Here is a 27,752-nt window from a genome sequence, read left to right on the forward strand (position 1 = left end):
AGTCCTCTTGGTAGGATGAGAAGAACATTCTAGCATTGCCAGTGCTTTATTGCAGATCTTTGAGCCAGACCCCAAATAGCAATCTGCCTTGACCATAATTCCTGCATTCATTTACTTGCGCATTGCTTTTCATGACTCGTGGTCAGCTGTTAGCCTTTGAAACTCTGTGGTATGTGAATAGCTTTGATACTTCAGGGTTTTTTTATAGATATAAAAGTAAGTCATAATTTAGCTTTATTTTGAAAGCCTCTCAATGGCCTAATGATTTGCATCTTTATTACCTCAAAGGGATGTTGTGAGGATAGAGTGAGATAGTATACGTAAAAGTGTTTTCAATTTTTATATACCAGAGGGAGGTGGTTTTTATGTATGTGTGTGTGTGTTACTTCTGTCTTTAGTAGTGTGGGGCTTCAAAGAAAAGCAGCTTCTACACCGCAAGATGTTTCCACTGGTTTAGAAGCCGAAGCTGTATCTGGGTTCCACGGAACAAGCAGAAGAGGTTTTTTATTTCTTTTTTTTAACATGGTAATAGGTTATAGTTGAAAGAAGTATAGTGGTGGCTGTAGGCAGGGATGGTTTAATAGCCGTGCACAAAAAGAAGGAAAGAAGGGAGGAAGGACGGGGGGAAAGGAGAGAGGGAGGGAGAGAGGAAGGAAGAAAGGAAAGAAGGAAGCAAGGAAGGAAGGAAGGAAGAAAAAATCATTTTCTCTTCATAAATCTTTCTCTCTCTCAGTTGGTGGAACAGGAAGATTTAAGACTCCGGAGTTTCTTTGTTTCAGCCACAGCAGTATGGATCCCTTGAGGGATGTCTTCAGCCTTACTGTGAAGAATGTGCTAAAAGCAGCACTTCAGACACTCACATAAATGGGGAAGGAATCCTATAACTGTGGACGCAGTTCTCACATTGCTGCAGGGAGATCTAAGGCCTTACTAACCTGAGAATGCAATTAGAAAGGCAAATCAGGCAAGAGCATGTAAATTAGTCTAGTTAGGTACCAATATTTCCTTATTCTCTTTTAAAAAATGAGTTTTCTTCTCTGATTATAAAAGTAACAAGTCATCCTTAGAATTTTATAAAACACGTAAAAGTAAAAAGAGGAAAATGAAAATTCTTCCCAACTTCCTTTCCAGGCAGGGATAATTGCTTTGACTTTTGCATGTATTTCTTTCTAACTTTTTCTATTCATGTGTATTTTGCTTGTTAGCAAAATTGGGATAAGGCCACACATATATTTTTGTATAGTGAATTTCCCCTAATTATAATGTAAGCATGTTCCTACATCATTAAATAGTGTTTGAAAACATTTTAACGACTGTCTCACATTCCATTTCATGGATAGATGTGTAAGGCAATATGTGTAGGAGTTAAGTCCATGGGTTCTGGAGTCAGATTGCCTGGGTTTGAATCCCAGCTCGGCTGTTTGCCAGCTGGGTGCCTTTGGGCAAGTTACTTAACCTCTCAGTGTCTCCGTTTCCTCACGTCTAGAATGAGATAAAAATAATAGTGTAAAGTTCATAGGATTGTTGTAAGGATTAAGTGAGTTAATACATGTTCATCAAAACGTTCAGAATAGTTCCTGGCACAGAGTAAGCATTATTAAATAATAAATGAAGTGAACCATTATAAAGTATGATTAATAATAATTATCAATTGGTAAGCCATTATTATTATTAAATAATGGTAAGTAAGCCATTATCATTATAGCATGATTAACATAATGTTAGATGGGCTATTTCTCATTTTTATCATTAAAAATTAAGCTATGATGAACATTCTTAAATCTTTTTTTTTTAAAGATTTTATTTTTCCTTTTTCTCCCAAAGCCCCCCGGTACATAGTTGTGTGTTTTCAGTTGTGGGTCCTTCCAGCTGTGGCATGTGGGACACCACCTCAGCATGGCTCGATGAGTGGTGCCATGTCCGAGCCCAGGATCTGAACCAGAGTAACCCTGGGCCGCTGAAGCGGAGCATGTGAACTTAACCACTCGGCCATGGGGCCAGCCCGGAACATCCTTATATCTAAGTCTTTTCTCCGTCTGATTATTTCCTTAGGATAATTTCTTTAGAAGTAGAATTACAGAGTCAAAAGATATAATATGACTAAACGCATTCCAGAAAGATTACAGGACTTTACCTTCCCGTTTCCAACTTATGAGTTTGTCTGTTTCACCACCCTGATGAAGTACTGAGAATTTTTATTTAAAACACTTTATGCTAATATTACAGTGTCTTAATTTAAATTTGCATTTCTTTGATTACTATTTTAGAAGTATTTTAAAAATATTTTTTATTATACACTTTTCTCCTGTAAATTGTCTTTTCATTTCCTTTTCCCTACTTGTTTGTAGAAATTTCTTGATATATTACTATTTTGACTTATGATGTCTCATGTTTTTGGCAACCGTTTTCCCCAAGTTTTTTAAAAAATTTTTTGGGGGATGGTTTTTGTAATCCATATGTTTTCCTTTTTCCTTTTTTTTTTTTTTTGTAGTGAAGAAGATCAGCACTAAGCTAACATCTGTACCAATCTTCCTCTACTTTGTATGTGGGACACCACCAAAGCATAGCTTCACGTGACGTGTATAGGTCCACACTTGTGATCTGAACCCACGAACACCAGGCTGCTGAAGCAGAGTGCACAAATTTAACCACTACGTCACTGGGCCAGCTCCCATTTTCTATTTTTTAAAGGCAAATTTACTGACCTTTTTTCTTTGTATTCTTTTTTTTTTGCCTTAGTTTTTATGCTTAGTAAATCTAAAATCACAAGATCTCTGTACCTGTCTTTTCTTCTAGGCTCTTTTTTTCTTTTAGTGTTAAACTCTTAAGCCCATCTGTAACGTATATTGACTATGATTTGACGTAAGAATTAATGTTATATATTCTCCAAATGACTGACCATTTTTCACAGAATTATTTATCAAGTAAACCTTCCTTTCCCTATAGACTGAGAAAGTCATCTGTGTAATATGATAAGTATGTTAAATGTAATCACTGAGCTGTGTATGATGTCTGTTTCTGGCATGTTTATTTTTGCTTCTGTAGCATACTATTATAATACTGCAATGTACATAGTACATTGTAATATCTGTTAGTGCAAGTCAGGTGTTTCCCCTTTGTGTCACCAACTGCCTGTCCCAATCTCCTTTCCTGTGTCTGCCTCTACCATATACGCTGGGAAATCTACATCTCCCTCTTCCAGCATCCCTCCTACCTGTGTCTGATCGTGTGTCCAAGTTCAAGCTAACGAGCCATGAGCAGAAGTCTGTAGGGGATTTTCTGGAGAAGATTTCTGAGACATCATAGTTTCATTTTGTTACAGTCTCACAGAGGTGAAAGACTAAGAATTCTATTGTCATTCTTTTCTCCTAAAAGAGCTATAACAAGTATGAGACCTTTCTAGGCACCATTTCCTGTGGCAGTGATTACCACATATTCCTTAGATGTTCATAGATATTTCTTGAACAAAGACATCCATGGTCATCTAGAAGTGGCGTCTATAACTTTGGAGGTATAGCTTGCACATCAGCTTATTGAAACATCTGCCTATAAATGCTTTCACAGTGTTTAATTCAGAGTTCTCAAAACCGATCTGAGCATATGAAGCCGCTCCTTCCTTTTCTTTTTCTTTCTGAGGACTGCTTCCTACTGGAGTAAAGCATTATGGGGAAGTCTGATATGGGGATTGTAAATGATCTTACTTTCACTGGGTGAGTGACTGAAAATATAGAACGTGTCTATGATATTGGTTTCAGTTCTACCTCTCTTAGTAATTACAAAAGATATGCTCTTTAGTTTAGTCCTTACCAAACAAGGAAATAACTGGTTGAGAATCAAACACACTTATGCAATGGCTTATATTTATTTCTCTAACGATTTCTCATGCCATGTTAGTTATTCCTCATGTAGAGCAGATATAGACAATAAATGAGTAAAGCTACAGGTGGTTTCATGTTTTGGTGAAATTTGGAGAGACACTGCCCAAGGATCCGTGTCCTCGTGCTCTTGGATCTCTTTTCTCTTCTGTTCTGGTTTCCATTCTGTTTCTCCATCCCTTGCCAATCGTATTGGATTAGTCATTATTGCCAAATTCTCAGTCTCTATTGTCATTCTTTGGCAGTCACTTTTGCCAAATTTTCAGTCTGTGTGTCTGCAACAGTGAATCTTCAGTTCTCTAATTCATATTTATTGTGAAACACATTTTATGAATGACATTCTTTGTTCTTAAAATTTGTTTTCTCGGCTAATTATGTAGAGACAGGGGAGAGGAATTTGCCCACTATGTGAAAGTCGTTTCAGCTGAAACACCTGCTGTACAATGCCGACGCGTGGTTTGCACAGGAAAACTTCCGTGACTTCAATCCCAGCTCAACCAGGCTGTGGGTTCACTGGATGACTCTCCCCCATTACCAAGAAGGCTCTGCCTCTAGACAGTAGCTTTCAGTCTCCCTCCCACCCCATCCTTTTTCACTGCAGTAGCTAGGGATGAATCCATCTACTTCCTGTGATGTGGATGCCGAAGATGCTAAATTCCAGATTTGAGAGAACCAGGTTTTACGGTATATACCTTCTCAGTTACGTAATGAGGGACTCAATCAGTGATTCCTGGTGATGTGAGGATGGGGAACTGGGAGAAGGCAGATCAAATGGCAAGCCACTGTGGGGGAGAGCAGTTGGCCGGCCTTGCCATAGGAACTAACCGGCAAGGTTTAGAACATAGAGACTCTTGCCTTCTATTTCAGGTTAATTGGGTGAGGATTATGATTTGTTATATTTCAGAGGAAGTGTCATTTAATGGAGTAGAACATAGATAGGACAAGCCCGACGATATATTACAAGGAATCTGCAACAATACACGCACATTATTTGTAGGCTGAAAAAAGTAGATGCTTTACAAATTTGGTGCTACAAGAATACAGTGGTTAACAAGAGAGGACCCCAGCTTATATTGTAGTGGGGAAGATAGACAATAAATGAATAAATAAACAATAGAAATAGCAGATAAGAATAAAATTGCTATGCACAGGATCAAAATAAGGTAATGTGATAGAGAGTGACTAGATGGCTATTTAAATTGGATGGCCAGTGAGGCCACCACTGTGAAGTGGTGTCATTTAAACCAAATTCTGATGACTGAAAAGGAGAAAGCCACGTGCAGATCGAGAGGAAGAGGACGCCAGGTGGCAGAGAGCAAGGGCGATGGTCCTATGAAGGCCAGAAGCTTGAGCGGAGGATCAGAAAGGGAGCAGGGAAGTTAGGCAGGGGCTGGGTCATGAGGGCTGTTGTAGGCTTGGGCAAGAAGTTGGTATTTTATTCTTGGTTTGGTAGGAAAATATCGGAAAGTGTAAATAAATTTTGTTTTCTGACCTGATCAGATTCAGATTTGAGAGTGCTTCCTCCTTCCACTGTGGTTTGTAAAGGGACACTACTCAGGGTAAGGAGACGACTGACTGAGTCGTGTGGTTGGGAGTTGATGCGTCAGGAGGAAGAACATCAACAACCATAATCATAGCTAACATTCGTTCTCTACTGTTACGTACAGGTGCCACGCTCGGCATCATGTGCGTTATCTGATCATAGATGGACTATCTTTCAAATGTTTGGGGGCTGTTGTGATCCCCAAAAACATAAATTAGGTTAAAAATTCTAATCATGGTGGTTTTTGTCACCCAATTAAAAAATATTAAAAACTACGGTTATACCTAGAAAGGTTTGAGTAACTCTTGGCCTTAAAATGAGCTTTATATTTGAAAATACTGAGAGCGAATACATTAGGTGGAGAAGAATATTCTTTCCTTCTCAGTGCCTATCGGGAGGGTTACACTGCCATGTGGAAATAGAGGGAGCCTGAAGGGACTAAGCTTAGCAGAGGTTACGGAGACAGGACACACTGGAGATCTCTCCGCCTCAACAAAGAGACTGCAGCCTAACCCAAATCCAGGGAGTGAGGCAAAAATGCCATTCCAATGCAAGCAAGCACCAAGCTCTTGGGGTAGAAGGCCTTGTCTGAGGAGGAGAGCTGGGTCAAGGTTATGCGGCCTTTTGTAGTAGCCAAACCCTGAATCAAGCTCAGTTCCAGTCATTTACTGGGGAAGGTGGTTTTTCTTAGGGGTTTAGGGAATCGGAGTTAGTTAGATTTTAACTCTAGGAGGCAAGAGTATAGTGGAAGTGAAGGAAGAAAGCCCCTAAGGAGCCATCTCTGGGGACACTGCAGAGTGGCCAACGGAGTGACACGTCAGGGCACAGAAAGGGTCCAGAGTAGAAGAAATAGGAGCAGAACAGGTCAGGAAGGTGGACTGGACTCTCCAAGGGAGGGCTGAGAGCTTACCCACCCAAAGTGGATCCCAGCGCCTCAGGCTTCATGATTCTTTGGTTTCTTGGTCACCAGAGGTAGAGCATGGAGGTGTCTGGAAGCTGAGGACACTTAGGAGGGAAGGAGCCCCTGCTGACACATCCTGTTGGTTCTGGGGTGGAGTGTAGGCAGGAGTGATGTGCTGGTGTTCAGTGACATCACCAGTTGGTACCTTGAAAGTGACTGTGATGGGAGCATTTATACCATAGAAATTGGCAAAGGCTGCAATCGACCTCTTCCCTCTACCTCCGGAGCAGGTTTACCAGCACACCACTCGTTGGACCAGTTCACAGATGACTGGATACCTACTTCAGTGATGCATAGTTCCAGGAGATATAGTTTCACGTGAAAATTGCTCCCAGGAGTTTTGTAACAGCAGTCTTCACGATTATTGCAGGTAGCTGACCGAGCTAGGACTACTCAGCAGGACTGATAATCCACACTAGTTTACCTCGAAAATAGATCAGAAATCTACATTCACATCACCTCCCTTAAGATGAGCCACGGTGAAAATACACAGAGATAAGAATCAGTAATGCAGTCTTAGCTGGAGCTGCATGGAATGGACCATCGTGCGCGTCTGAGGCCACACAGTGTTTGTAGGTTAATAGAGAGGCTGACTTTGTCTTCAAATTCAGAAGTACAAATCGATGTTATCACATTTCTTGCTTATAAACTTTGAAAGCTGATTTAACAAAAGACATATGAAACTGTGTTAGTATTCAGTTTTTTACTACACGTTTTTTATTGCCACACAATTGAAACGTGGCTTGCTGCCTTGCATTTATCAACTTAAAACCAAAAGTTTAAAGTAAGCCAGTTACTTGGACCTTAAAGCGTTGTAAAGGTGACAAGCAGAATTTCCCAGGATGGTGTTCGACTTAAGAAATATAAAATATGAAATTAAAATTGAAACATAGCTTCAAAAGGCAATGTTGAAATACTTATTTGAGTTCAGCTGTTTACAGGTTTCCCCACCCCTTTTGAAATATTTAAAACAAACTGCTCAATTATAAAACCCTTCCTATCACGGGATTTCTATAGCATGTGGTCAGCTTTCTGGGAAAATCAGATTGAGTTCAAGAATCTTTTAAATCTGGGGCCGGCCCTCTGGCCGAGTGGTTAAGTTCGCGCACTTCGCTTTGGCGGCCCAGGGGTTTCGCCGGTTGTGATCCTGGGCACGGACATGGCACCGTTCATCAGGCCATGCTGAGGCAGTGCCCCACATAGCACAACCAGAGGCGCTCACAACTAGAACATACAACTATGTACTGGGGGGCTTTGGGGTGAAAGAAGAAGGGGGGAGAAAAGAAGATTGGCAACAGTTGTTAGCTCAGGTGCCAATCTTAAAAAAAAGAATCTTTTAAATCTGAACTTCAAACTTGCTGGATTTCCATTCGGTGTCAGATTTTCTTTCAAATGTTTTATTGCGCATTGACTCAGCATTCTCAAGAAATCACAGTATAATAGGAAGGGTATGCTATAAGTACACCATCTGGAACTTATTTTATTCTAAAAGAGCGTCCCTTCTACATTAAATCAAATATCAAGCACTCCAATATAGTTTTAAAAAGTTTTGAAAAATCTTTTGTTTGAATTATACTTCTTAATTGTTTGAGTCTTTTATTTTCTTCTCCAAAATATTTTAAAATTCCTCTTGATAACCAGGACTGTTCCTTTGAAATTTAATAGGATTCAGGTGTCTCCAGTCACTCATGTCATTCTCAGAAAATTCCTTCCTTTCCCCCTCCTCTTTATACCTTTCCTTTCACCCTCTGAATGCACACATTCTGAAAACCGAGGCAAGCCCCTGTTCCACACCCTCCTGCCCTTGATATCCACACCACAGCAAGCTTTCCCCACCCAGATTCCTTTTTAGCCGCAGTAACCATGAGAGTTTAACATCCGTCTTTACCTTTCTCTCTTTCTTTGGTCCTCAAGCCAGGTATGAGCTATAAATTGAGGGAGAATGCACAGCTGGGTCAATAAAGGGTGGGGAGAAAAATGAAATAGGTTTCCTATCGTTTTTCACAAAGTTTGAAAAACAGAGTTGGCAAAGAGGAAAAAAATAAAACAGGAAGCAGGATTGCACGTATAAATTAAATATTTTCCCCCAACCCTTTTTAGATAGCCCAGGGGTATTAGGAGCCTGTATGTTTTGGATGGGCTCAGCAAGCATTCCAACAGTAAATGGCTTCCTGTTCAGCATGTTCGAAGTCAGGCTGTCTTTTGGGGTTGGTTAAAAATATGTGTGAAATATGTACTTTTATTTCAAGCCAAGTCAAATGTTTTCAATCATCCCCCCTTACTTGCTTCTCCTCTCTTCCCATCCTGTCATTTCTTGCCCCCTAGACAGTAAAATATACCCCAAAATGTGTTTTTTTTCCCCAAAAGGAAGTTTAGTGATTAATTATGAGTTACATGTAAACATATATTATTGCCCTCGAAGGTATTCACCAAGAACCTGGCCAATGTCACTCCTGGCTGGCGTGTTTGAGTGTTAGATCTCGGTGAGTAGAAGTTACAGAAGCATGCAACGAAACCAAGTATTTGGCTTTGGCACAAGAGGGAACCAACGGATAATTGAGGGTGAGAAATGGTCTATAACTTTTCACCCCCGTGGTGATGAACCTATAATTCCCAAGTTGTTTGTGTAATTTTCTATTTCTACCACATCAGTGACAAATATTATTTTGTACTGCGTGTTCCTTGTGGATTGTTTTTTTTCATCAGCAGGGTCCAATTAAGATGCCTGAAAGGAAAATAACATACCTGGGGCCATCATACCTAGCGAGAAACGCTGCGGATGCACCCAGGAGGAAAAATAGAGACTTCGCTGGAAGCCGTAGAGTTCCTCCTGCAAAACACTGCTCTGGTATCGATAGACTTACAAATGTGTGTCAAATGATCTCACTAGAGGAAATGCTCAGACATTCAAATTTGACGTCAAGCTGTCGAGGAACCCTTTGTGTTTGGCATAGGTGCTGAGGCTGCAAAAGTTCTCCACAGAAGGCTCTGATAGTGGCTGTTTTCCCTCATTTGACTGAGCCTGTTTAAATTCAGGACTATACTTAGACAACTGTGTTTCCTAATGGTATTAGGTGTCAGAGTTCTATATTTTAAAATTTATTTAGTGTAAGAGGTGATTTTTTTTAACTTCTATATGAGTCACACAGCTTTCGTCAGGAGTGGGGGAGCCACTCTTTCCAAATGCATCTCTGAGGATAATTTATTCAAAGAATGTCTCTTGACATGTGATTCCAGGTTTTTGGTGTTTGCTGTTTTCAAATCACTTTTACTCAGCAAACACTTAGTAAATTGTTGACTGTGCGAAGCTCAGTGTGAGGTGCTGTTTACAGGATGTTAATGACCTGGAAGTAATTCACCTTGACAGAGGCCAACACCCTTTGATTATAAAAACTCTCAGAAAACTAGGACTATAAGGGAACTCCTTCAACATGATAAAAGACATTTATAAAACAATTAACCAAAAAGAGTCACAGCTAACATTATACTTAATGCTAAAAGACTGAAAGCTTTCCCCATAAAATCAGGAAGAGGACAAGGATCCCCACTTTTACCACTACTATTCAACATTGTTTTGGGAGTTCTAGCCAGAGCAATTAGACAAGAAAAATAAAAGGATCCAATTTGGAAAGGAAGAAATAACCCTATCTCTATTCACAGATGACATGGTCCTCTATATCGAAAATCCTAAAGAATCCACAAGAATACTGCTAGAGCTAATAAGCAAATTAGCAAAAGTGCAGGTGCTCCATTTTTTGGTCATAGTTTAGTACTTTAGTGTCCTTACTGATTAAATCTAATGGCTTGTCCTCAGAGCAAGATTTAATGTTTTAAAATGTGAATATGGAAGGTCTCTTATTGTGTGATCAGAAATAATTTCATTTACTGCCCCCATATTCAGCTTCATGTGTGAAATTCTCATGATATTATTTTGGCAGTGGGTCAAATTTTGGTTAAATTCCAAACACTTATAAAACTAGTAACACATCAAGTTTCATTATGTCTGGGAAACAATTCATTTATTAGGTGATCTCCTGAGAGCAGATGATACTGCGTAAAAAAACTAGAGGGAGAAGAGTGAGGATTGCCTGCAAAGTGGAGTCTGGTGGGAAGGACAGAGAGATGACAGGGGCTTTAAAGGAAGGTGAAGAAAGATGGGGCAGAGGAACAAAGTAAAAGATACTGTAGACCTTGCCTATTCGTTATAATAGCCGTGAGCGGCATCTGACTATTCAGATTTAACTACAATGAAAAATTAAATTCCTTAGTTGCATTAGCCACATTCCAAGTGTTTGGTTACTACAGGTGGCTGGGGACTACCATATTGGACAGCGTGGCTATGGAACATTTTTATCCTTGCAGAGAATCTGTGGGACAGGGCTGCTTTGTCCTATTTCACTCAACAATACATAGTGAATACATTCTCTTGTCAAAACGATCTCAAATTCAGTGTTTAGTGATTGAATAGCATTTGATATATTAATAGACCGTGATTTTTAAAAATCAATCATTACAAAAATAGCTTTTTTGTAGCTTTTTATCATAAATAGACCTATGATTTAAAAAAACCTTGTAGCAGAATTTTTGTGCTCATCTTAACTTACTTACTTAGAATAAATTTTTAGAAATAAAATGCTTGGATCAAATGTTATAAACATTTTTTTTAAGGCTTTTGATATGTGTGGCCAAATTCCTGTCAGAAAGTTTGTCTGTTTACATACCATAAGCATAAGTGACAGGAGACTCATTTAATTTTGAAATAAATAGAACTATGCCCTAAAGCGCAAAAACAAAACAAAACAGAGCAGCCCCAGAGCTGCTGAAAAACGGAACTTCAATTGAAAAAGAGAACTTCAAATTTGGGTAGGAATAGCTGTGAGGATTTAAGCCAATATGCAACAACAAAAAATAATAATTAGTGACCATTTTTACAGCATTCCTGTGTGGGGGGCACTATTTAGGCATTTTGTATGTTGACTCCATCTTCAGTAGCCTTGGGAGTCAGGTCCCACCATTACCGCATTCATCTAGATAGAGGAAAGGGAGGCGCCTGGAGTCAAGCAACTTGCCTGAGATCACACAGTAAGCCCCAAAGCTAGGATTTGAATTCACTTGGGTTCATCCAGACTGGTGAGCGTTCAGCAGTCCATGCCTTTAACCACCATACTCCATTGCCTCGCAACCATTTTATTCAGATCCCGGTAGACTCAAATATTGTGGGTTGGAGTGTGTCTCTCAGAAAGATATGTTGAAGTCCTAAGCTCCAATACCTCAGAATGTGACCTTATTTGGAAATAGGGTCATTGGAAATGTAATCAGTTAAGAGGAGGTCATCCTCCAGTAGGGTGGACTCCTAATTCAATATGACCAGTGCCCTGAGAAGAAGATGGCCACGTGAAGACACAGACACACAAGGAGAACACCCTGTGATGACAAAGACAGAGAATGGAGTTAGGGCAACTGCAAGCCAAGGAGCACCAGATGGCCAGCAAATCACCAGAAAGAAGCTTGGAAGAGGGAAGGAAAGATACTCCTCCAGGTTTCAGAGGGAGCACGGCCTTGCTGAACCCAAAGTTCAGACTTGTAGCCTCCAGAACTCTGAGACATTCCTGTTGTTTTAAGCCACTAAGTTTGTGGTACCTTGTCACAGCAGCCTCGGGAAACTGGGCCACCAAGTAACTTAGAAAGACATTTCAGTGTCTGACCAGACGCCCAGTTAGTCCACGAGCACGTCTCCTTTACTGATCATTTTGCCCCACTATTACATCTGTCAGATAACTACTTGGTGCCCAATCAAGGGTCCGAAGGCCAGAAATAATGTGGTTGCAGTTGTGCCTGGCTCTTGGAAATACCAAAGAACACTCTGACTGACTCACTCTGACTCTTTTATTGAATCTGCCAACGTTGTATTCACTTTCTGGGAAGCTAATAATTGTATATTTTTGTTCATTTTGGAGGGGCAATGATTCACTAAGACAGCATGAACCATGCTGGTATCATGCAGTGGCATTTAGATTAGTCTACCTTGTAGGAAGAAGTTTAAGGTTTAAACAACAGTCACTTATTCATGAATTTGTCTTTTTTTCCTGACTTTTATTGCCATATTTAGTCAGATTTTAGTTTGTCCAATTTTGGAAAACCAATATTCTTCTTGGCTTAAAAAAAAACCAAATTTATAGTTTACTCCATACTCTGATAAAAAACGTCTTCACAATGAAACTAACTGGAAATTATCTTATATTGAATTAAAATATGGTTTCTTGCAACTTAATTTTCCATTTATAATATCAGGAAGAGGGGAGAGTCTGGGAGTGTGAGGAATTTCGTAGGATTCCTTGCTCTCTGACATACTTCCCCACCGTCCTTGTCCCTGATTCATTCTCCCCCTCTGAAGGAACACTCTCTACAGCCTGTGATTGGTGCCTGAAATTCTAAAAGGAGTCCATTTTTTTTGATATTAGGCATTGCCTTCTCCTGGAAGACATGATTTAAAAGCAAAACTAAGGGTAGCTTCTTTACTATGCCAAGCCTGGTGCTAAATGCCTTTCCATATACCATTGCACTTGAACTATACTCTATGAAGAGGAGTCAGACGGGTATTAACAAGGAATCTGAAGCTCAGATTAAGTTACATCACAAGGCCTGGTAAATGGCATTTCAACTTTCACATCCAGGGCTGTTTGAATCACAAAGTATTTCCATGCCCTGTGCTCCCTTGCTTTCCAAGAGCAGAGGAGAAGAGGAGCTTTAAGCTCAAACTTCAGGCAACTTATAATTTTGCCTGAGGTTTTCCTTAAATTCTTTAGATATGGTCTACCTACTATGACAGCCACTAGACATATGGGAGGATTGAGCACTGGAAATGAGGCTAGTGCAAATTAGAATGTGCTAACAAGTGTAAAGTACACAGTGGATTTTGAAGACAATATGAAAAAAAGAATGTAGAATATCTCATGAATATTTTTATTGATTACGTGGTGAATGATAATATTTAGATATATTGGGTTAAACAAAATACACTATTAAGATTTATTTCACCTGTTTATTTTTACCTTTTTTTAATGTGGCTTCTAAAAATTTGAAATTACATGTGTGACTCTCATTATATTTCTATCAGGCAACACTGCTTTAGATGTCCAGATAACTCAGACATCTTGAATAGTCTTAATTTAAATGAAAAAAATAGGATTTAACTTTTTTTTTTTTTCAGTAAGGAAGATTGGGCCTAGCTATTATCCATCGCCAATCCTCCTCTTTTTACTTGAGGAAGATTGTTGCTGAGCTAACATCTGTGCCAGTCTTTCTCTATTTTGTATGTGGGATGCTGCCACAGCATGGCTTGATGCATAGTGTGCAGGTCTGCACCCAGGATCTGAACCTGCAAATCCTGGGCCACCAAAATATAGCATGCAAACTTAACCACTCAGCCACCAGGCCAGCCCCATAGGATTTAACTTTTTAAGAAAGGCAAGTAGTACTGCAATTCAAAACTAATAAATTTTTTAAAGTACACAACATGTTATTTTTATCTTCAAGATAATACCATTGTTCAAACTTTAAAACCAAGTCCTAAAAAGTTCTAATAATGAGATATGAAGGTTTCAGTCTTTGTGGTACATTGTTTACAAAACTGGACCCAATTCTTCTCTCCTTTTATTTGACCTAGTTGGCAGTAGGAGGCAGGGTTTCCCTCCCTACCCCTTAGATCTGAGGTGGCTCTGTGAGTTGCTTTGGCCTGTGGAATAGGGCGGAAATGATGGTGTGCCAATGCTGGGATTACATATCCACAGGCCTTGTACTCTGCCTACTCACCCTCTTGGCATCCTGGGCACCTTCAACTGAACAGACCCCAAGGTGGCCTCCTGGAGCATGAGAGGCTGTGTGGAGCAGAGAGGGACTGTCCCCGATGAAACCATCTGTGTTAGTTTTCTATGACTGCCATAACAAGTATCACAAATTTAGTGGCTCACAGCAACACCAGTTTATCATCTTACAGTTCTGTAGGTCAGAAGTCCAACACCCATCTCAATGGGCTTAAAATCTAGGCATCACCTGGGCTGTGTTCTCTTCTGGGAGCTCTAGGGGAGAATCTCTTTTCTTACCTTTTCTAGCTTCTAGAGGCTGCCTGCATTCCTTGGTTTATGGCCCCTTCCTGTCTGCAAAGCCAGCAACTGCAGGTGGAGTCTGTCTTACTTCATATTGCTCTGACCTCCTCTCCTGACTCCCCCTTACGCTTTTAAGTACCTTTGTTATTAGATTGGAGGAACCCAAATAACCTAGGTTAATCTCCTTATTTTAAGATGAACTGATTAACCTTAACTCCATCTGTGATCTTAACCCCCTTTGCTGCATGAAGTAACATATTCATGGGTTGCAGAGATTAGGATATGGACATCTTTGGGGTGCGGGGAGTCCTTATCCTGCCCAGCACACCATTCTGGACCAGCCAGCCCCTAACTAACCCCAGAAAGCGATTGGAGATGCATGAGTGAGTCTGGTTGTGACCAGAACGGCCCAGCTGAGCCCAGCCCAAATTGCTAACCAGAAAAATGGTCAATTAAATAAAGGTTGATTAAGCACAATAATCAAAAGTTGGGTAGTTTGTTGTGAAACCAAGAAAAGCTGATGGTCTTTGAAAAGGGCCAACAAATGCTGTCTAACTTCTCATGGTTTTGTAAAATACTCTGAGATGTAATTTCTGAAACAATCCTGCTCATCTGAGGCCCTCATTTTCGTTTCACTGTTTTATTAATAATTTTTAAAACTCTTGTTTTTAAAGTAATGGTGATATTATTGGCACAAATTCTGTCTTCCTACTGAATTATTTCCAGGCTAGGAAATCACATTTACCTACCCTTCCCTACCAGCATTCTCAGCTCCGCCCTCGGAAGATGACTTCTCTCCACAAAAGGGAGGGTTAATCTTCAAGTCCTTGCTGTTTGGAACAATGAGCAAGCGGCCTGGGCCAAATTTCCATTAGTGAATAAGTAACTTTTTTTTAGCAACCTCTCAAGCTGTGTAATGATACTTTTAGTTCTCTTTTAAGTGGATTCAGCATGTGGTAAGTTACTCTTGATTTGAAGCCTGTGGTATAGATTACACGATCAACTTTCAGAGGAATCACAGTTTTGTTTACCGTCAGGAGAAAGCCTACACACGCCTCGCGATGTAAATCCTCTGTTTCAGTTGTGAACCAGAAAGGAAAAAGAAAAATCAAAGTAGCTTTCTGTTAGGCATAACATTCTAACCTCCTGAGTAAAACCTAGGAAAAACTGGGACTTTTAAAGGTTTCGAATGGAAAATATGAACCAAGCAGAATAATTTCTAATTGAGACACATGAAGTTTTTACCTTGTAATGTTTTTACCTTGTAATGTTTGATCTATGATCCCAGGATTTCCATTTCAAGTATTTACTAGCATAATATGAAAGAGCAGCGGGTGGACATCATCAGTTTGGTGGCAGAGTTTCATAAATCAGGACCCATCTGCCTATTACGGCCTCATGCTGGAAAAGTTCCATTGGGAGGGGTGTGTGTGTCAGTGGTAAGGGGCTCTTGATTACCAGCAAAATTTATTACTAAAGATCCTGAAACTGGAAAGTAGTAAACAAAGGTAATTGTTTGGCAGCCTAACAAAATTCACATGTCCCAAACACTTGGAAACTTAAGGCACCTGCTCATGCTTCCCAGAGTTAACAGGCCAATCAGGGAAATCTATTTAGGATTAAATCATTAAGTTGCATCATTGAAATTTCTTGTTTTTTGTTTGTTTTGCGTTTCCTTTCTTTTTATAGTGTTTTGAACTTTGTCACCATAAAAATCTTCTTTCTGAGAAGGATACAAAAGAATTTCCTCTGTTTTCTGTTTTTTCCCACGGAGAGTGAAATGGGTCTGGAGTGACCTATGGACATCTGCGAGTCTGTAGATTGGGCTAAATACTGAGGTCTGTTTCTTGCTTTCATTATTAGGTTTCTGCTGGGACTCACGTAACAGATATTGGCCTCAGGAGAGATCACAGTGTCTTTTGAGCTGCTAATTAGATCAGGGCTTCTTATTTTCTGACACGGCTAATCATATTCTCCCCGGAAAATTGCATAGTTTCCACCGCAACACTAAAAATGGCTTTGCTGCCACCAGTAATTAGGACATAGAACATTTCGCTTAGACAACCATTTGGGGCCTGGGGGAGCTCTAGAGAAAACTGCTTGTAGTGATGCTGCCTGGTTCTGCTTATTTTATTAACTGGGACCAAACTGAGGAACTCGCATATCAGCACACATGTGTGATGTTTGTGCACGTTGCAAATGCACACTCCCAGGCCTAGTGGAAAATGAGGGGACAAGAGACACGTTTCTTAGAGAAAAATGTCAATGTGCTTAGTGGGGCTTTGTAAAGTGTTTTTACCCCACACATGAAGACAATATTGATTCAATTTAATTAACCTAATAAGTACAAATACTAGGCATGTGAAGACCAATAGAGAGGTGGGAGGAGGAAATACATTTATTAAGCAAGCACCTACTGTGTGCACCTCCATTACCATCATTGTAGTTAATGCTGCTAACAATAGGTATTATGTTTGCAGCATATGGATAAGGGAACAGTCTGGGGAGAGCTTATATCGGAGCTAGGACTCAAACTCAGTCTGATGCAGGTCACCTGCCGACCACGAGCTATGACACCTCTCCACCCAGTGGGAGTTCACGGTCTGGTCCAGTGTGATATTGGTGGACATTAACGATGCTCTCTAGATTATGATGTTGGAGCGTTTTACACTCATTTGTCAGAAATGATGAAAGAAAAAATGAAATTTTTAAAAATATCATCATGGCCGTTATAGTCACTGACACATTTACGTGAAAGGAGCCTTCTCATGTTGTAAGAGCTCTACACCTGCTTCTTGTGCAGAAGCTCTTGTGACGTTTGTGACATTTGATCAGGACTGGACTCGAGGAGTGTAGCAGGGAGAAAGACATTACTTAGTCTCCCTGCTTAAAGAGATCTGATTGGTGTCCATAGGTGTTTGCTATTGTTTAATTTTTAAAATACAGTTCTTAAAATAAAAACTTTAAAACAGCCTTTAAGGGTCAGACCATAAAGATTGTCTGTTATAAACTGTCCACGTCAAACTGCACGTTTGAAAGTGCAAAAGGTTTGGCTCACATGTATCCTATATTTAATCCTTTTAACAACTCTGCATAGTAGGCATTAAAATCCAAATTTAAAAAAGAGAATCTCGAGGCTGTAGAGGGTAAGTAACTTAAAAGGGTCGGCACCAGGCTTTAAACCAGCCTTCCTGTAGGAGCCAGACCGTCCCAGATGCCACACGTTGCCATCTCACACATAGACCTGAATAAGGGTTGTCACTGAGGCTATTAAGGATAATTGCTGCAATGATTTGAACTACAAAGCTCAGAGAATGGACAACAGAATGAGAAACACAACAGTTTTGTCTTTTTTTTTTAATCACTGAGTTCGAATAGCAGAAGGAAGAATTCAGAGGACAAAAAGTAGTTTCAAGTGGTAATCTGCGAGCTTCATCAAGCACAGCTATGGGAATGACATCACCAGGGAAAAAAGAGTAAATATTTCAGCAGACAATTAATCCACCTCAGGGCTAACAGATCTAAAACAAAAGCATCATTGAGAAACCTCCATTTCCTTTTCCTGGCTGCAGAGCTGGAAAGAGCTGTGTGAGCGTGTGACTGAATTGTTGTGCAAGGCCAGGTGAGCCGCAGCTGTTCTGGGTTAATTGCTGGAGCCTCACTGGAGATGTAAAGACTGTTAGTCTTTGCAGTTGCATGACACAAACCCAAACAGCACAAAGCTGTATGCAGCGAGTCACAGAACAGTTCATTTCTTGGTGCCTTTTTCACATATGCACCATACGAATACTGAACAATAATGATTTGCATGGAAAATCTGTTTAATGACAGAGAAACAGAAATGTGTAGAGGTTCTTGAGCTCTTGATTTTGTGTCACCAAAAAGAGTTCCAGTCCCTTCTGTACCACTTATTAGCTGTGTCTGTTTTCCTTTCAGTACAATGCATGCGAGGCTCTGGTGATGGGGTTATTGTCTAAGTTAAATAAATGGATGTATGTAAACACTTGGCCTGGTGCCTAGGGCAGAGTAAGACCACACGGTAGCTGCTATTAGTGTTTGTGTTGTAGGATATAGCATTCTGCCATCTGACTCTTTCCAAAAGGAAACTGATACCCAGCTTTGTCTCGAGTGAGTGTTTCTCACGTGAGCCACCTCAGAAGGCCACTGGCAGCGCGCAGTGGGAGAAAGCCCAGCGTCTGGCTTGAGGCTGCAGAGGGCTAGATTTAGGTTTGTGCTGTTGTTTTTAGTTCCTTTTAGTCTGGCCAACCTGGTGCTTCACCAGCATAAAACTACTTCCTCCCAAGGTTTTCATCTACAGGAACAAGAAGACCCTTGAGGCCAATAACTAGTTGTTTATTTTTAAATGATTTAAAATATAAATAATAGTGTGAGCCTTTTGCTTCATCTTTCTTTCTGAAATGACCCTTGACAGGAACTGGAAATAGTGCTTGTCAATGCAGCCATTATCTCTTGTGACCAAAAGGGATGTGGGAGCTAGGGTGGAATTTCTGAGTTCTTTGTACATGGAAATAAAATGTCTGCCATTTAGTTAAAATAAATTATTGATTTTTAAATCAAATAAAAATATTGAATCAAACAGACGGGTACTGTACTTGAATTTTCCCTCATTTGTAAGAACTATTTTTCACTCTTTTATGAATAGTGGGGGAAAATAAGGGTTATAAATAACAAAAATATGCTTTGGGCTTCATGAAACCCACAGAAGCAATTATAGGACAGTCTGGAATAAAAGCTTAAATTACCATCATTGCGCAGAAAAATAAATGACTCTCCTTTTTGCCTTATCAAATAAGCCAGCTGATAAGGCAGTTTTAGAATCCTTCATTCCCCTTTCCACTGGAAGCCTGTGCACGAAACTGAAATCCTTGCTTCCCCATCCAATGCTTTCTCCTCTTCCTGGGAACAAGGGTGTTGTGTCCTCAGCATCACTTCAGAGCTTGGGCTTGGGAAAGTCTTAAAAACAAGATAAATGACTGGTTTTTCTGGAGGGGAAATAGAGAAAGCGGGCCACATATTAAAGTTCAATAATGGAATAACATCCAATAGCTTTAGCAGATCCACTGTTGGTTTCCTCCAGTGATTAAGAGATGACACAATTTGGGGTTACTGTTTTATGACTTCGAGACCTGAAAAACTTAAGTAAGCATGGCCTGGGAGTAAAGAAAGTAAAAGAATGGGCAATGAGCCTATAAGTTTCTTGTTTAAATTTGCTCCCAAGCTCCAATAGTCTCAGGAATGAACTCCCAAGTCCTCAGCATGACACTTACCCGGTTCCTGCACTTGTCTCTCTCTCTCTCGGAACCTTGGCTTCACAGGCTATACTCATAAGTAGCAGCATCTCCGTACTGCGTCAGAAATGGGCCTCTGCCTTTGCATTTCATACTGCTTTGGTCCAGAATGTGCCTACCCCCTTTATTTCCTAGGTTAACTGATAAATCATCATTTAAAACATGCTACTCAGCCCTTAATCTGGGTTGTGTCTACTTTCTGTATTATTTCAAAGTATCCCTTATTTTTCTCAATCATTACAGTTGTCATATGGTAATCCTCCGTTTTATTGTCTGCTTCGACCTCCAAACCAGTGACTTTGATTTAATTGGTGTTAGGTGGGTCCTCGTCAATGGTCTGTTTTCAAAGCTCCCTGGTGATTCTGCTTCACAGCTGGGATGAAGACCCACTGAAACAGACTGAAAGCTCCGTGGAGATGGGACAGTTGACTCTCTAGGTCACCATCACACCCCATTTTCTAGCTCAGTGCCAGAATCATAGAAAATGCTCAAGAAATATTTATGAATCAAATGTTATTGTATCCCCAATGCTTGGTACAGTGTAAAACATAATTGTTGAATGAATGAATATATTAAATTCTACAGGGATTACGCAAACTAGTAAATCACAGGCTTTACCTTTAAAAACCTATTGTTGGATAGGAATGAGAGGAATTGGAGAAGCATACCAAGAATTCTGATATAATCACTCATACAATCAATGATAAAAATATGTTCGGTGGTCATAATGATTTCTTATGGAGAATATCTCTCATGGTGAGAATCTTTCTCCTCTTTGAATGCAGAAATTTTCCAAGTGGTTTGGCAGATGTCCAATTAGTTGAAGGTTTGAGCAAACTCTAAGTTCTTTGGAAAACTGCTACATCTTCTGAGGTCATTCCAGACCATTTGCCTTTCTCTGTTATGCACTAAGGCAGGAAATATTTTTCTCCTTTTTGAAATGAGCAGTTCAAGGGGCCGGTAAAGAATGCCCGCGGTGCAACATGCTATCAGCTCCCTCCAGCTGTTTACCTGGTCTTCCTCATTCTTTAAGGGGACATCAAGTTCCTTTGGATATTAGTTATGATTTTATACATAAGGCAAAATAAACATTTCCTGGAGGGCTTCGGAGGGTGACTACTCAGGTCTTATCTTGCATTTTGCTTCAATCAAAAGAGGAAAAAATAAGATTTAATTTGAAAGAAGATACCATTTATCAGGTTATGCTGTAGTCAGTTGGCACATTAGAAAAATTTTTTTTGAGTCTGAGAACAGTAAAAATCTTCACATTAATTTCCTCATCTTGCATTACTTAATTTTTGATAAGTGGTCATGGCCCCCACCCAAGGTCATCCGAGAACAATAGTGCCTGAGTCATTGACATTCTTAAGGTCTTGTTTAGAAGGGGCTGTTTGGAGCTGCTGTAGTCTGACCTGAGTCATCCCACACCGGGCCGGGGAGGCTAAAGAATTGGACTCTTCCCAAAGGAACGCTTGTTATTGTAGTGGATCTGCAGAAAGAAACACGTAGCTCATGCTAAGAGGACATGTGCTCTGCCTCAGCTTCACTGCTGGACAGGGACAGACCACGACCTTTTAATCAGGCAGGCTTAGATTGAATTTCTGTACATAGTAAATTGCTTCTGGTAGAACTTTCCAGAGAGACAACCCTGGAGGAAAGTGTGATGATTTATTGGGAAGACCATGGGATTTGGAGTCAGATCGACTTAGTTTTAAATTCTGTCTCTATTACATATTGTTGAATTACGTAAAATTTAACTTCTTTGAGGCTCAAGTTTCTCATCTATAAAATCTACTAACCTACTAAAGAAATGCAACATCACTGATTTTCTCAGATGCACTCTTTCATCAAAAACGTTAGTTAAAACTGTGCCATGTGCTGTACAGAGCGAAGCAGCTAGGATGCCCTCCTTCTCTGCAGGTGTTATCATCCATATTAATACAGAGAAACACCCAGGGAATAACAAATGCGTGAATTAGGTAGAGCACAAGAGCATAACGGAAAAAGACTTGAATTTGCAATCCAAAGGCCTGGTTCTTAATCTCAACTCCAGCTGTGTGACATGAGGCTCACATAAAATAGAAATAATATCTACTTTAATATTATGGTTTAGAAACTCAAATGGTGGAACATTTATAGATCTAGCTTGAAAGTGTTAATAACACCGTACCTACATTAATTTCTAAGAACACATTGTATTTCTTCTCCTACTGACCAAAACCAAAGTATTTTAAGAGTAGAGAATGGTACATAGTTAGGGAAGAGGTATTTTTTCAAAAGCCAGGAGGGAAGATGGTGAGTTTAGTTTCAGTATGCAACTGAGAGCCGTTTCTGCCTTTTCTCAACTGCCCCTTGGAAGCAGGGCTAAAATAGGCAGCCCAGGTGTTTGCTCAGTGGAGCCATTAGGTGGGGCTGAGATATAGACCTGCCTGCAAATAGAGTAATCCTTCCTAAACCTTGTGCGGTGTGCTTGTGAAAAGGACTGTGGCGTGTAAAACTATGGAGGGCAAGACTGAGGACTTAAAGAAAATAGAGGTTTGTGGGAAGAGCAATAAAAATGGCGCGCATGTGTGTTTATTTAAAAATCACAGTTCATAAAAGTTCTTGAAGGCATCCACTACTAAAACAAACTAAATTTATTGGTGTTAAAAAGTTGCTCCAGTGGGTAATCATTTTCCCGACTGTCCTTCTGAATTGTTCTGAAAATCTTCCAAAACAGATTCTTCCATGAGTTGTATGTTTATAAACTCATTTTAAAGCTTTTGGACCCTACTGACTTGGGATTTAACATTTGTTTGCACTTTTATTATTATTTGGTTAATTTCCTCAAGTATTAGTGAAATGTTTGTGTAGCCCGGTACCCGGGCCTGGTCTTCATCCCACACACCTAGGAGGTGGAGCCTAATCAGGTCTCCCTTTTACACTTTATGCCCTACTCTACTGGGCAGGAAGAGGGAGCGGTAATGGCTTTGGGGCTCTTTTTGTTTAAAAAGGTTAAAGTATACAAAATATAGGTGAAAGTATTGTAGACTTTAATTATCAGACGAACATAAAACTGCATATTCTTATCGTCATAATTTGAAGCCCACATAAAATGAGTCACACATTTGGGTGATATCTTGAGAATAAGCATGGTATGTTATCAGGAATAGATAAAAGACTGAGTTTATCATTTATAAGCAAACGAGTTTATCATTTATAAGCAAATGAGCAAACAAGCTGCCAATGAGGGTGCAGTTCAGAGAAGGGCAGTGAGTGCAGGGGGCGTGTAGGGAAGGTTTGGGAACATGGGCTCCTGCCTAGGCATGATGGGCCTCAAGGGGTGCCCAGGGGAGGTCCCTCATGGCGGTAGGAATGTTGTGAAGGGTGGAATGGAGGAAGGACATAAAGACAAAAATAATGGCAAAGGCCATCGTTTTGTGCACTCTTACTTCCACCTAGAGCTGACCCTGTTTAGAAGTAAGGCTTCAATATTGCTGCTCTTGCTATGGTGAAGAGTTTAGTTGAAGGTGGTTGATAGAGAGTAGTTAATTATTGCGGCAACAGCTCACAGGCTTTCCTTATAATTCTATCAATATGAGTCTGAAGAAAAGACCAGGAGACAGTGGAAACCAAAAATTTATATGTAGATATTTGACATTGTGTTCTTGCTCACCCTTTAGAGCGTCTATGTTTCCTGGTCAAATTTACTCTTTGCTCACTTAGAAACAAAGCACAAATAATGACAGATACATGCCATTATACATTTGTCCAAACCCATAGAATGTACAACACTGAGAAGGAACCATAATGTAAACTATGGTCTTTGCATGATAACGACATGCCAATATAGGTTCATCAATTGTAACAGACATACCACTGAGGGATGCTGATAGTGGGGGAGGCTTTACATGTATAAGGGCAGGGGGTATATGAGAAATTTCTGTACCTTCTGCTCAATTTTGCTGTGAATCTAAAAGTGCTGTCAAAAAAATAAAGTCAATTAAAAAAAAGCACGACGAACTAGATGAGACATAGAATAAAGGACTATGGGAGTTTGAGATGGGAGAATTCCTTCAGACTTGGTTTTGGAGAGCAGGGGACAGAGCTCAAGGAAGAGCTCATTAAGACGTCGGATCTGAGACGGACCTTGCAGGAAAGGTGAGACTGTGAGAAGACTGACCTGGATGCAGGGTACAGAATGGGCGAAGACACAGAAGTGGAATAATATGTTCACGTTCCATCAGTGCAGTGGGTGGACTGCAAAAAATCAAGACGACTGATCCTCGGCAGCGGCTGTCATGTTGAATATTTTTTTCTTGAACGTAGAGGGGAAATTGAGCTAGACAACATGTGACTTAGAAGTTCTTTTAAGTGTTTTTTATATGCATTCCTAATATGGGACATGGGAGATCTAGAAAAGAATGATGTAAAAATGAATAAAATAATACTTTTAATCTTCCCGTTTAAACTGTTATTCTTTTATTTTAAGCCCCTTTTGCTCTGTGAAGTGCTATTTCCACATTAGCTAATTATACTTTAGAAGTATTTTATTGGATATTTTTCTATTTCATTAAGATGTTAGCCATACATTTAAGAAAAAGTAGAATCATAAAATCAAAAGAATATAGTATTTGCATGAGGATTTGTGAATTTTTAAGCTTCCCTTTGTCTAGCGTCACATTCATAAATTGGAAAAGAAATATTCGTCTGACCAAACTGTAGAAAGGAATCAGAAAATATCAAACCAGTTACCCTTCATATTTCAGCAATTTGCCCCATTGAGCTGCTCTCGTGACCTCCTCTGTGAGGCATCAGGGGTCCCAGCGTGTTAAGTGATACTTCCTCACGACCCTTGGTGGCTATTCAGCAACTATTAGGCTGTTTCTAGCTAGATAATTTAGAGCATGTGTGTAATCACCTGACTATTTCTGACTCATATGTTTCAGGGTTTTGTTTGTCTCCTTTCTTTGTTGTGCAGCCTTGCCTATCTACTTGAAGAACATCGTATTTAAGCAGAAGCACGTAACATTGGGAGGTGGTATTTTTACAGTTCTTTTCCAAGAAAACTATATTTAGTGAAGCTTGAGATTTTAAAAAGTTATTTCAGCATCAATAAAATCTCATTACAGGCTTCAGAAGAGAAGCAAACCAATCATACTTCATTCAAACTTGACGATCTTTCATCATGGCCCTCCCTAACACAGTTTAAAATCAGGCATCTTTGATCATAGAGGTATTTGATCCAAAGAGCACATTACATTCTATTCTTTGTGAATAATCTGTGTAAATGTATGTAAATGGCCCTAGAATGATTTGCCTATGCCACCAGGCTTGATTCTGAGCACTTAAGGAAGTGTGTCTATACAGCGCCAGTCACAAAGAAGGCCCTCATAACTGTTGTCGTCGTTTAATTAACACAGACTGATGGCAAGATCTGTAAGAACTGAAGGACAGGCAGCACAGCATTATAATCACTGTGGTAAAGGAAAGACAGGCGGTGAGCCCCAGTGCCCCAGTTTTCTTGCTGAGAACAGGTTCTTGTCACAGCACAGAGGTGGGGGCCCTCAACAGACACCCGATCTTGCTGAGTTTTAGAGGAAGAGATGAGAGTCAGAGGCTGCCTGGAGCGGCTGGAATTTGCAAGGCAGGGCACCAGAGAGGAGGAGGCTGCACAGAGGGTGGGCACCAAAAATCTGTGGGAGGGTTCACCTTGGATCTTTTGCTGGGGATCTATGTAAGATTCTTTGAGGCCTGCTGCAGGATCTGCTACAGGGCTGAACAGTGATGCCAGAAGTTGTGCTTTGCTGAGAGATGTTGGAGTTCTGGCCCAATCAGACAACAAGGGGAAAAAAAAAAATATATATATATATATATATATACATATGTAATCCATTGTATGTTATGTCCATATACTTAAATAATAGCACTCTCTCATTGTCTTTCTCTCTTTCTTTATATATAGCATTTTAAAAAGTAGTATAAAATAGCTTGTCTAGATGATAGTGTGAATGTCCTCCAGCTCCTGTTGGAGTAATGCCTAGGAACAGAATTACCCATGATTTATCCTGTCCTACAACTAGGAAATTAACATTAATTCGTAAAGCAATGGGTAAAAAGTCGACACCCGATCTCTCAATCTAATAATCTTAATCCAGTACTGAGTCAAAGCAGAGGAAGTTTCAATTCACAGACTATTCTAATTATTCTGAAATTGAGCACCTCTCATAACTGATTTTCTAATGAACTTTCAGCTGTAACTTTTAAGAATTAGGATTTCAAGAGAAACTCATTCAACTTTCTTTCTTTGAAATTAAAAAAAATTTTAATTTACTTTTTAAAAATTTTATTGAAGTCATATTGACTTTCAACATTGTGTAAATTTCAGGTGTACATTATTTTATTTCAGTTTCTGTATAGATTGCCTCGTGTTTACCACTAATATTCTAGTTTTTATCTGTCACCGTACACACGTGCCCCATTACCCCTTTCACCCTCCCTCCACTCCCTTTTCCTCATTCAGCTTATTTTTACTTTGACATTAAATAGGTTTTTTGCTATGTAGAAAATCCTTTGATATTGAGTTTAAAATATTTAAAAGAGTTTTAAAAACCAGGAACAAAAGGAAATTCGACTTTTCAGGAATAATTTTGAGTTTAGGTAGAAACCTATAATATTCCTGAGTTGAAAACTTTATCTTCGAACATTTTCAAACTTTGGAAAATGAAAACTAGTCATTTGTTTTATTTACAATAATGTTACTTTTAGTTACATTATGTATGTCACTAAGACAATGCAAATTATAGGTATAAGGCAAGCACGAGCTTGAATTATTAATAGTGGAACCAAAATAAGAAGACCCCACGATATGAAGTAGCCTCTGACCCTGTGGCTGTGTACTTCCCAGCTGTTCAGACTTCTTGAAGTCCTGCTATGTTTATAATGCTCAGTTTTAGCTTTGAGAGTTGCATTGTGTGCATCTGTGTTTATTCATGTTGAACAAAGAACAGTTTGTGTATGTTTGTTCCTAGCACCTAAGCAACTTTACCGGCACTATTTTTTTTTTTTTGTCACTTTCTGTTAGCTCAGTTGTTTGCAGGCCTATTCACATAGAAAAGGGGAAAGGGGGCCATGTAGAGTGCCTTTCTGTGTTACCTAGACATATTACAAAGTCATTAACAATTATTTATTAAATTTAAAAGTCCTCTTAATGACTACTTTCTATAGAGTAAGATGTGTATGAGAACCAAGAATACATAGTTTGGCCTTTCTCTGGGTGGTCACCTTTCTAATGAACGAGCCTTTTCATTTGGCCAGGTGTTTGTCTTCTCAGCTATAACATATCAAGGTCTTCCAACTCTATCCACCTAATAAATAGGATGCATATTATTAGAATTTTTCAGTTATGAATTGTGTCAGTCTCCTATATATTTGATCTTTTTCATTTTTAGCTCTGAAAAGCAACCACTTTCCCACATATCACTTACAAACATACAACAGTTGCCACCTACATTGGTTAGAGATTTACATCTCAATATTTGGAATTTACTTGTAAATTTTAGACTTAAATTTTCTTGACTTAAACTTGATTCTAAGTGGAAAAATGACATTAAGAGTATACGATAGCTTTTTTTTCATGTGATTTTTAAATTTTTTATTTTGGACTTCAGAACTTAGTCTGTGACAATTTTGTGACATCTGAATTGAGTGTGTATTCCTCCAGAGAAGATATTGTTTGCTTTGGCCAAGTCTCCTGGGACATTCTTTTCCTAGTAATGCTTTAATTCCTTCTCTTGAGCTTTCTCAGACCCCACGGACAGTTTAAGTTTGAACCCCAAACCTGTAGTGTTGAATATTTTCCTCCCAAACCCAGACAAAGACCAAGAAGTTTTCTCGACAATTCTCTTTGCCAGGAGAAAAATATTTTCTAGACAACTTCTCCTGTCCCCAACCCTGAAGGATCCAACTTTGTGGTCAGGA

General features: G+C 39.6%; 1 protein-coding gene across 6 annotated transcripts in view; it reads left to right on the forward strand.

Annotated features, from left to right (window-relative positions):
• The window catches only part of ENPP1 (ectonucleotide pyrophosphatase/phosphodiesterase 1), a 267,067-nt gene that overhangs the window by 189,169 nt on the left and 50,146 nt on the right, over positions 1 to 27,752 (forward strand). Inside the window, exons 28-29 of one of the 6 annotated variants that reach the window (XR_006517151.2) lie at positions 8,802 to 8,941; positions 9,086 to 12,643. The exons of 2 other annotated variants lie outside the window; for them this stretch is intronic. The gene's annotated coding sequence lies outside the window, so the exon portion shown is untranslated. Of the gene's footprint in view, positions 1 to 8,801; positions 8,942 to 9,085; positions 12,644 to 27,752 lie in introns of those variants that run through there. 3 more of the 6 variants (XR_011497687.1, XR_011497688.1, XR_011497689.1) reach the window with 3 other exon arrangements.

Source organism: Equus asinus, chromosome 24 (assembly GCF_041296235.1).
Source record: "Equus asinus isolate D_3611 breed Donkey chromosome 24, EquAss-T2T_v2, whole genome shotgun sequence".
Lineage (NCBI taxonomy): Eukaryota > Metazoa > Chordata > Mammalia > Perissodactyla > Equidae > Equus > Equus asinus.